At 31.7% G+C, this 12,281-nt stretch overlaps 1 protein-coding gene across 1 annotated transcript in view; it reads right to left on the bottom strand.

Moving 5' to 3' along the window:
* Positions 1-3,759, bottom strand: part of LOC126881401 (kinesin-like protein KIF19) — a 676,869-nt gene extending 673,110 nt beyond the window's left edge. The window contains exon 1 of the mRNA XM_050645662.1: positions 3,607-3,759. The gene's annotated coding sequence lies outside the window, so the exon portion shown is untranslated. The remainder of the gene's footprint in view (positions 1-3,606) is intronic.
* Positions 3,760-12,281: the final 8,522 nt, after the last annotated feature.

The following is a 12,281-nucleotide window of genomic DNA, read 5'->3' as shown; positions in this document are numbered from 1 at the left end:
CACTCTACTGCCCTTTTTTGAGAATCCGATCCCGAACGAGCTTTTAAAGAATTCTAGGTAGTTTAAGTGCATTTAAGACATAAATTAACCGCAGATATTTACTAGACCATGTTGTATTGTTGGTCCCGTTAGGTAAATTATTCGGATTCGTTTTCTTTTGCACAAACTTACTGAAAAAGAGGTCCTCATAATAAATCCACAGGGTGCCGGGAGGTGCCGCGGTCGGAAAATAGTTTTTTTTAAACAAATTCAAAAAATCAATTTTTTCACTTCGTAAATTTTTTATATTCTTTGGGTCATTATGGACAAAAAGGTCTCTTGTGATTTTTCTCTAAAATTGATTGTTTTCGAGTTATACGCGATTTAAAATTTGAAAAACGCCAAAATCACTTCTTCTCCTTTTAGTTTCTTGGCCTCCACTTCTTAGGTACTTGGCCAGTTCTCGTATTTAGACTGCAATTGGAAGGGAATACTCTTTTCAAGGGGTCTGAATTTTTCCATATTCCCTTCGTTAAATTCATTGTATTATGATTGTCAAATAACTATTTTATATTTTAATTTGATTGATCGTTCTTAAGATTTGGTCATTAATATTATGTAGACGATTTTATATTGAAATGGGGCTTGGACTTCCTGTATTAACAAGTTCCTGATACAGGTCAAGTTGATTTATTTTGTAACATATTCAGTAACATATGAGTTATACTTTTGTCCACATTCACAAAAAGGAGCATCACTACAATTGATTTTAAACCAATAATGATCTGGTATGAGGCATTGACCCGTTTGCATTCTAATAATTGATGTCAAGTGCCTTCGATCCCCAAATGTGAATTTGTGGAACCAAGAGTTTGTAGAAAAATCACTTTAGTTTTAAACTGTTTTGTCCATTCAACTTTAAACTCATTTACAATTTTGTGTTAATTAAAAGGTAAAAAGTGAAATTTATATATTTCAATGTCTGCAGAAATGTTTAAAGTCTTGACTATATTTGCCAATTTATCAGCCTCTGTATTCCCCTTTACTCCAGTATGGCCTGGAATCAAAGCTAAGATTAAGATATAGCTAAGCTAAGATATATATATATATATATATATATATATATATATATATATAGCTAAGCTAAGATATATATATATATATATATATATATATATATATATATATATATATATATATATATATATATATATATATATATATATATATATATATATATATATATATATATATATATATAACGCCAAATGACCATTTTCAAGGCTTAATGACTCGGTTATAAATTATTATTATGAAAGTCAAAAAGTGACTAAATAAAAGTTTAAATCCCCCCCCCCCCTCCCTACATGATCTTGCAGAAATTTGTGTCATTAATGTATTACTAAGCTGTTATTTTTAATTAATCAGCGCTAACAGCGTATTGAGGCGGCCGTCAATGTGAGTGGGAAAGAGATGCACCATTCCGGCAACCAATGGTGCATCTTACTCGCACTCACATTGACGGCCGCCTCCACACGCTGTTAGCGCTAATAGTTAAAACTAACAGTTTAGTAATAAATTAATGACACAAATTTCTTCAGGATCATGTAGGGGGTGCTTTAAACTTTGATTTAGTCTTTTTCTGACTTTCATAATAATAATTCCTAACAGAGTTAAAGCCTTGAAAATGACCATTTTCGCGTTTTTCAAATTTTAAATCGCGTATAACTCGACAACAATTAATTTTAGAGAAAATTCATAAGAGACCCTTTTTGCTCATAATATTCCAAAGAATCTAAAAAAAATTGGTACGAAGTAAAAAAATTGATTTTTTGAATTTGTTTAAAAAAAATTGTTTAAACAATTTTCCGACCGCGGCACCTCCCGGCACTCTGTGTATTTGTTATAAGGACCTCTTTTTAAGAAAAACGTTTGTGCAAAAAAAATGATCGGAATAATTTACCTAACGGGGGCGACGATACAGTCTGGACTATATGGGATGTTGCCTGTTACAAATATCGTTCGGATATTGCTTTTGGTATGCGAGCTTCCTAAGGTGTGTCCTATCCACTTCCATTTCCGTTTTTTATTGTATGTTCTATTCTTTCTTTATTTGTTATTCTCCACAATTCGTCATTAGTAATTTTGTTTGGCCAAAATATTCACAGTATAATACGTAGGCACCTGTTAATAAAGGATTGTATTTTCTGAAAGAATTATTTATGGTGTTTCCATGTTTCTACTCCATATAACAGGACAGACTTTACATTAGTTTCAAATAATCGTAGCTTTGTTCTTCTGCTGATGTTTCTCGAGGCCCACATCTTGCGTAAAGAGTTGAAAGCGTTTTGTGCCAAGCTTATTCTTTGTGTTATGTCCTTTTCTGTGCCTCCTGTTGTGTTTACCAGACTGCCCAAATAACAGAAATCTTTTACTTCTTCTATTTGTTTCCCTTCTAAATATATATTGTTTCCGTTCGTTTTCCCATTTGATAATATTTTCGTTTTTTGGGATTTATTTTTAAGTCGTTTGTTTTTCCTATGTTGTTCAATCTGGTAATTTTGTTTTGCATCTGTTGTCTGTTTGGTGTTATGAGGCATATTATGTCGTCAGCGAACTCTAGATCCTCTAGTTTTTTAAATTCTGATCATTGTATACCTGTTTTTTTATCTTCAGTTTGTTTCATTATCTAATCTATCACTATTATAAACAACGTCGGTGAGAAGACACACCCCTGTCTTACTCCTTTTTTGATGCTTATTTGTTGGGATAGTTGCCCTTCATGTTCAACTCTAGCAAAACATTGGTCATAGAAAAGCCTTATTACTCTTATATATTTGTCTGGTATTCCATAGAATTTTAATATCCTCCATATCATATTACGATTTATTTAACAGATTCTAAAACCTATATGGACACACGGCATCCAGCTATGGGGCTGTGCTAGATCAGTAATTTAGACATCGTCTAGCGATTCCAAAACAAAATGCTAAGAAGCATTGTCCTCCTTAGTACTATAAAAACAGTGACCTTCATAGGAACCTAGACATGGATACTGTTAACAAGACCATTGAAAAATTTGCCAAGAGTCACAGACAACGACTTCGAACACGTCAATGTTGAGGCCATCCAGCTGCTTAACAACACGAAACCATCTAGAAGACTGAAGACGAAGAAACTCTTCGAGTTAGTTAAGTGAAAATTAGAGCACGGTGCAAGTGATGGTACTAGTTAATATTTGTGCAATGAATTAACAGGATCTAAGGGGTACTAGTGAGTTTGCTTATTGATCATATTGTTTGATCAGATTGTAATGTTCTTAGGCATCTGGTTGGTGTTTAATAAAAAAAGTTATTAAAAGGTATTCTGTAAAAGCCAACAGTGAATAAGGTTTTTCGATTCTCGACAAATTATTTGTCAGTTGTTGGCAATTAAAATAAAGATAAATGTAGTAAATCAAGAGCGCACAGTCTGCATAGAAATATTGAGGAAAGTTATATTAGTTATAAAAATAGTATATTTTACGAAGCATATAAAATATAAATTAAAATATATATGTATAAGTATAAAGCATGTTTCCCATTTATCATGGAACATTTTAATGTCAGATCAAATGAAAATACTCACGTTTTCTAAATGATTTATTTCGGCCACATTTTTTACGCTAACAATAATTTCATATACAGTTTCACAAATTACCGACCAGTTTGAGACAGAAAAGGCAATTCACGCAAGCTAACCGTTTACCCCGCGATCGGTAGTAAGGTCTAAATCGCTATAATTCTGATCGCATGCTTCTACCATGCGATTCCACTACGGTAACTAGTAGCAACTGAGGTTCAATAAAATTCAAACAAAATTCAGAACTGTGTACACTAGTATACAGATCGTCCTAAAATGGTTATTTAGACAATAATTTTCTTTTTCGAGCAATTGTTCATTTTTTAGCTTGCGGTTAAGTTCTTTTTGTAAATTAGATTAAAATAAAATATTGTACGTTTGAGCTAACTATAATAAGCTATTACAAGCTTATAGTACAATATTTACTCATCTAACATCTTAATGATTCTTAAAATCGTCAAACAAAGTTTATTTTATAATTTTTTTTAGTATGGTTTCTAAGACATATTTAGAAAAAAAATATATAATCATTTTCAATTTCTTTGCAACACGAAAATGCAGCAGCTGCATAATACTCTGCAGTACTATGCAGTAATGCAGGAAGAGTCTATACCGGTTTCGGAGGTCTTTTCTCCCTCATCAGTAGTCCCATATCCTCTTCTCTCCGATTTTACCAGGTATCACACTTTGGGCCTTCCCAAATTGCAAAGAAAGAAATGTCACGGATGAACTAGGGCCATCTACCGAAAAACAAAGTAAGTTATCAATCGAAGTAGCACAGAAAACGACAATAAATATCGTTTCCATACCACCAGATTGACAACAGGTGGAATACTTTCTTTCTTGTTGGAACTTTTACTATGCTGAACAGATGAGTCATGAATTATTTAAAATTCTCAATTATTTAAAATTCTCTCATCTTAATTTCCTCGGCATCCTGTATGATTTATAAATTTTGAAAATCTCAGAAGGTGTAACCAAAGAAAGTGTTCCACCTGTTGTCAATCTAGTGGTATGGAAACGATATTTATTGTCGTTTTCTGTGCTACTTCGATTGATAACTTACTTTAGTTAGAAAAAGTTTAGCTGTCACCATGGGCGCCCATATAAAAACTCTTAGGGGGGGGGGCGGACGTGAAGATGTTGCACATTACATCTTGTATACTTTGGATGACAATATATAGTTTAAAGCACCCGAAAAGCCGGGGGGCACGTTACATTAAATGGAAGAAAAAATAATTATAAGCTTTTTTATTTAAACAGTTTTTTTAACAACACTAAATGAAGAAAAATATTGTAAAGACAAATCCACCTATTTAGCAACCTGGGTGATGGGGAAGCCATGTGATGCCTAAGGGCATTATCTTTGTAAATTTTATCCATCGTTTCGAATTTTAAATAACTCTGTTAATGTAATAAATTCTTATACCATTTAAATGGTTTATACTCAGCATGTGATGAACCAGTTCTAAAGACTGTTCCAGTTCTAAAGACAAGATATTTTATATGATATCGAAAATGTTCTCTAATTGATGTAGCCCTTTAGAGGATGGGTACGTATTTTCGGCTGCAATGCTATTCAAATGGGGATTTATTTTTTTCGAATCCTGAGAAAACTAATAAGTATTTTTGAAAAATTTAAACGCAGAATAAAAGATTACGTTATTAATGAGGGCCGAAAGTCCCTGAGAACTTCTATTCGCGGTGTGCAAGTACTTGGAAGGGAAACGAGAAACGACCGTGCGCGAGTCGCGGAGAAATATTGCAACTATCTTAAATAATTCATATTGTCAATTGAAATTGTCAAATTGACGTATATTTCATACCTTCTGTCATTGAAGCAGAAAAATTATATATTGCTCCACAATATTGATACGATATGCAATTATTATATAAAGGTAAATTTAATTAATTGTATTTTGCTTGCAGTACTGCATTTTAATAACTAATTTTATTTACTACATACAATTGTTTACGTTTGCATAACATAACCTGCATCTTATTTTTTCTTCTTATTATTTTTTTGGACTATGGCCTTGACAATTATCCAGCAACCAGGACTAATATAATTGGCCAATATAATTAAAAGTGCGAATAAAAGTACAGAGCGTAGAAATAGAGGTCGCTTTGCCGAACTTGCACGGTCCCAATAATGTTTATTTTAATAAGTCACAGGAGTGAAAAACTAAGAGAAAATTTAGTGTGATTTTTAATTTTAAATATCCCATTTAAAATAAACGTTCATTCAAAATAAACGTCATTCAAACAATTCTAAGAGACTTTCGGCCCTCGGTAATAATTTAGTATTTCATTCTGCGTTTAAATTTTTTTAAAGTATTTAGTAGGTTTTTCAGGATTCGAAATATTATATATTAGTCCGTGGTAATATTTTTCAAATCTATCTTTGTCTTACAACGCACTCAGTGAATAGAATATTGTCAGCAATTGTCAGTCAGACAGTGACAATCAGTGACAATTTTAAATATTTGACATGGCATCGGGAATATTTTGAGTTGTTGATTAAATAATATTGGTATATTATAGTTTATTTGATAAATAAATTATTTAAGACGTGAACTTAATAAAAAGGTATTTATTGTGTATTATTTGTGGAAGATCCAAGCAGTGAATACATCAGGATAATATATTCTGTGATCCAAGTATTTTGTTGTTAAAGATGTTAAAATTGTAAGCGTTCCATAGTAACAATATATTATTAAAAAATCACTTTAACACTTTTTCTCTTTTCTTGATTGAGTATTAGTTTTTGTTGTACATATAAATTATTGCAATCACTCAATATATATTTAGTGAAAAAATTATCACATTTATTAACTGAATTATAATTTGCAATTATACAAATAACAGTTATCCAAGAACATTCAAAAGCCATCTCTTTAAGTTAATTATGACATTTTCAAGTAAAATGACATTCTATTCTTTTTCTCATTATCATCTTTCAGTGCGTCACAGTTTTTCGATTTCTTTCTAACGCATTAAATTGTATGTGACAGAAAAAAAGGCACGTTCGTGATTACAGACATTTACAACATATATTCTAGTTATTCTAGTTGTCGATAGATGGCGCCATAATAAAAAAAAATATTTTTTTTTTTATTTAGATAATAATATTACAAATATAATCTGTATAATTTATAAGACTATACAAATCAAAGAAAATACCATTTTATAAATGCAAGACACACATTTGATTTGTTTTTATTCCAAATTGAAAATAAAATGTGACAACTGTCAGATTTAACTAAAATGTCATGTTAGAATAAATGTCATAAATGTGTATTATCACGGACTTACCCTTTCTCCTATCATTTGTTACGCACTGAAAAATGCTCATGAAAAGGACAATAGTAATATTTACATATATCCATACCAGTGTAAATTTTACTACATGTAATTTGCCGTGTAAAGACAGAAAAAGTAGGGATAGCCGTAAAATATTTGCGAACTATGTACTTATGGCCTTAAAGAAATTTTATTAAATTTTATACATTTTATAAACGGTTTTTTAATTAAATTACATTTTTGTAATTGATGGTGTATAGCCAACTACAGGAAAATTCTTTCCCTTAGACAAGGCGAAAACGGCGGGTTCTTTGGAGAAAATACTCCCATGAGATTTTTTGCATAATCACATTCGTGAGACATTCTAGAATAAAATTCAAGAAGTCGCCCACGCGAAAAGTGGTCCAAATTTTTTTTAACAATTTTATTAATCAAATTGCAAAAATCAATATTTTTGTCCCGGACAAATTCTTTTAGGTTTTTTGGACTATTTTGGATAAAAAAGGTCTCTTATAATTTTTCTCTAAAGTTGATAGTTTTCGAGGTAAAAGCATTTTAAAATTAAAAAAAACGAAAAATGGCGATTTTCAAGCTTAATAACTCGGTTAAAAGTTATTACTATGAAATTCAGAAAGTGACTAAATCAAAGATTAAAGCCCCCCTTCAAGATACTGAAGACATTTTTATCATTACTTGATTACTAAGCTATAATTTTTAAGTAAAAATAATGAGCGTCATGCACGTATTAGGCGCCCGTCCATGATGAGTGCGAAAGAGATGCCATTCAGGCAGTCCAGTGGCGAATCTCACTCGCACTCACATTTACAGCCGCGTCAATACGATCTTACCGCTCATTATTAATAAATAAAATAATAGCTTAGTAATAAATTAATGACACAAATTTCTTTAAGATCATGAAGGGGGGGCTTTAAATTTGATTTAGTCACTTTCTGACTTTCATAATAATAATCTTTAACCGAGTTATTAAGTCTTAAAAATGGCCATTTTCGCGTTTTTCAAATTTTAAATTGCTTATATTACAAGAGACCTTTTCTGTCCAGAATTGTCCGAAAAATCTAAAAAAAAATTGTGCGGGCCAAAAATATTGATTTTTGCAATTTGATTAAAAACATTATTAAAAACAAATTGGACCACTTTTCGCGTGGACGACTTCTTGAACCTTATTCTGGGGAGTCTCACGAATGTGATTATGGAAAAAAATCTCATGGGAATATTTCTTCCAACGAACCCGCCGTTTTCGCCTTGTCTACTTGTGGATTTTGAAGAAAAATATGATTGACGGAAATCATATTATGGGTTTAATGCTGGTGCTCTCAAGGCTTAAAGTGACTAAATTTTGCTGTAACCTGTCGATTAGTACCAATACTAGATATACAGGGTGTTTCATTAATAATTGTCCATAATATAGTAACTGGAGAAACCTTAGCGCCAAACACGAAGATTTAACCTAAAACACTTAAATAAAATATGGCTCCTCACTAAGTTACAGGGTGTTTTATCTAATAATTTAAAAATTATTTTAGATCAACATTTTAAAACTATTTGACTTATCCTTTTCATACTTGCCACTAAGAATAGGTACTGTACGAACTACTTAATTATGTTAAACAAACGTTTCTGGCTATTATCAGAGGTGTACGACGGGGGAAAGTGAATGGTTGACCCTTTCCAAATTCTACGCCACTGGGGAAATTGCTATTTTAGTTCAATTTATGGATTCTCTAATACTTTCTATGAAAATAATGTACTCTTCATTCGTAACGATGAAGTCATTAGTTTTCGAGATCTTTGAAGTTAAAAATGAAACGACACGGTTATTTTGATTAATGTATAATGTATTGTGTCGCTTCATTTTTAATTTCAAATATCTCGAAAACTAATCATTTTATCGTTACGAATGAAGAGTATATTATTTACATAAAAAGTATTGCAAAATCAAAAAATTACACTAAAATAGCAATTTCGTCAGTGGCGTAGAATTTGGGAACGGTCAACCAGCCACTATCCCCTGTCGTACGACTCTGGTAGTAGATAGAAACGTTTGTTTATCTTAATTTAGTAGGGTGTACAGTACCTACACTTTCTGCCAAGTATGATAAGGATACGCCAAATGGTTTTAAAGTACTGGGTACAAATAATTTTTAAATTTTAATCATATTTGAATCATATAAAATTAATCAAAATAACTGTGCTGTTTCATATTTAACTTCAAATATCTCGAAAAATAATGATTTTATCGCTACCAATGAAGAGTACATTATTTACGTAGAAGTATTGGGGAATGTAAAAATGGCACTAAAATAGTAATTCCTTCAGTGGCGTAGAATTTGAGAAGGGTCAACCATTCACCATCCCCTGTCGTACGCCTCTGGTAGTAGCTAAAAACGTTGGTTTATCATAATTTAGTAGGGTGTCTAGTAATCGTACTTTTTGCCAAGTATGAAAAGGATAAGTCAAATAGTTTTAAAATGCTTCGCAAAATTTTTTTAAATTTTTAGATAAAACACCCTGTAACTCAGTAAAGAACCACATTTTATTTAAGTGTTTTAGGTTAAATCTTCTTATTTTGTGCTAAGGTTTCTCCATTTACTATATGGACAATTACTAATGAAACACCCTGTATAAGTAATTAGTGTTTTTTGAAAAAGTATGTAAACAACTACTAATACGTGAAAAAGTAGAACACAGAGTACTGTGCACATGGGAACTAGAAAAAAAATAAAATAGGAAGCAAATGTAAACAAAGGGGAAATATAATTTACAAAACATAATCGAAATTTGAAGTACAAAAAACAAAGCAAATGTACTTTTCGGGCCAATTTGCAGCAGCATGGGTTCTACCTGCACCAAACTGTTTAAGTTATTTGTAGATAAGGTTCTGAAACTGGTGTCTTGTGGCTTGTCTAAGTTAAAATGTTATTTTTATATGGGATTAGCCAGAGCTGGTCACAGTTTTTATGCTTATAAAGCCATATACTGTGGTTTGGTTGTAATGACAATTACTTTTTTACTTAAAAATATTTGGCACCTCGCTATGTCCACCTCGCTATGTCGGCTGCTTGGCACCAACAACGACTTTTTATTTTTAAAAATCATACTAGACCTTCACCGTGCTTCGGAGGGTACGTTAGTCGTAGATCACTTGGGCTAGTGTGATGCTACTTCAAACAGGTTTAAAGATACAAGTGGCGCAGTAACCTGTCCAAAAGTCCAAAAGACCTCCCTAGCAAAAATGCCATATGATATTGTTATTATTACTTAAAAATACTTGACGTTTTTGTCGTTTCCAATCCGGACATCTTTTTCTAAAGATTAGTGAATTAATTTGTTTTAAAAAGTGTGTTTAACCGCCAGTTGTTGTTTGAGATTCTGTTATATCAGTCAACAAATTTAAGTTTGAGTATGTAGGTACTTGCCTCTGTTTGTTATAGATGGGTCTACCCCAAAATCCCGACAGCAAAATCCCGACAGCCACAATCCTGACGGCCAAAATCCCGAAACGCCAGAATCCCAACAGGCCAAAATCCCGACAGGCCAGAATCCCGACAGGTTTGATAAGTTTCTTTTTAACATATAATTACATTTATTTCTTGTTTATGGCCATTTGTTTTTTATTTTTTGTTACTAAACAAAAGTATCTTGTATTAAAAGTATTAAACAAAAGTCGGAATTTTTACTTATGCGAGGATTGTTGCATGTCGGGATTTTGGCCTGTAGGGACTCTGGCGTGTCATGGGTAGGTAACAGCCAGCTTTGGTGGGAAAGGTATAGGGATATAAGGGATGTTTTTATGCCCTATGATGCATCAAATTCTAATTATTCTGTCTATTTATGCAATAATTACGTGTGTTACGTGAATCTATGTTTGGAGTGTTGTTCATACAATGATGAGTATTTTGGGTAAAAAATATTGTAAATTGTATTTGTGTATTATGTGCTGTATACGTATAGTATATGATTGAGATATTTATCTCACATTTTCCTGTCCTCTATTGTTGGTATATTATTGTTATTCACTTAGAAGTTTCATATGTTTGTTTATAACAAACTGTAGGCCGTATAATAGTCCTGCTCGCTCTAGTATACAGTATACACCCACAATGTCTGTATACCATTTATTTCTCTATCTATACTTCGTCTAATTTACTAACCGTTGCACGTCATCCGCGTCATAGCCTGTGACGTCACATGGTACCAACACGAAATATTTAGGCGGTAGGTGTGTTCTTTTTTAGAATTTTTTGCCTAGTACACTGGAATTACAGCCACTAGACATATTTTATTATATACGCGTAGAAATAATATTTGACGATTTCTGTTAATGTTAACCTAAAGAAATACACAATAATATGTTGCATTTAATTTGTATAAATGGATTATAAAGCGTTTTTATGAAGCAGATTTGTTCGGAACACACTGTAACTGTAATCGAACGAAGGTGACATTTTAGAATAAATTGGTAACATTTATTTGACAGTTGCGGTGATGACACTTCATATTTGTTTATATTCTTTACTATAAGTATCTGTTTTATTATATTTACTGTTTCTATTATTTACTTTACTATAAAAAGATCCTCTACTATAAAAATATAAATTTCACCTTATTTTATCACGACTTGGAATAATCGAGGTATCTGACAACTTTTTTAGTTGTTATTGTAGACATATACAAAGAAACCTACCGGCTTCATGCCAAGAGTTTGGAGCCGTTTTTTAATTATTACAATACAGTGCAAAAACTCTTGCACTGCAAATCTTAAAAGATTATAACTTAATTCTTGTTCTCTATTTCTTAAGTTTTTACTTATTTACATTGAATATTAATTTGTTTTGTTGTATAATCCACGTTAACAATAATTATTTGATATATTTGATTTAAAATGGATTCAGAATTTTTTTATACTTTGGCAACTATGTCAACTGAGATCTCTGACGTAGATAATGACGTGCAACGGCAAGTATATTAGATGGACTGTACATAAATATGCACTATCTTTATGACATTCTAAGTCGCTATTACTATTAGATGGTCTTTGGAAAAGTTTCAGGTCGAAACTTTAAGTTAATGGTGACATTTTCAAGTAGAATGACATTCTAGTAATGTTTACATATATCCATACCAGTGTGAATTTTACTAATACATGTAATTTTACGTGTAAAGACAGAAAAAGTAGGGATAGCCGTAAAATATTTGCGAATTATGTACCCATGGCCTTAAAGAAATTTTAATAAATTTTATACATTTTATAAACGATTTTTAACGATATTACATTTTTGTAATATGCGATATATTTTTACATTTTTGTAATTGATGGTGTATACCCAACTACAGGAAAATTCTTTCCCTTAGACAAG

This window comes from Diabrotica virgifera, chromosome 3 (genome assembly GCF_917563875.1).
Source record: "Diabrotica virgifera virgifera chromosome 3, PGI_DIABVI_V3a".
Lineage (NCBI taxonomy): Eukaryota > Metazoa > Arthropoda > Insecta > Coleoptera > Chrysomelidae > Diabrotica > Diabrotica virgifera.
Note: the sequence above shows the minus strand (reverse complement) of the source record. Positions and strands in the feature narration are given on the sequence as shown.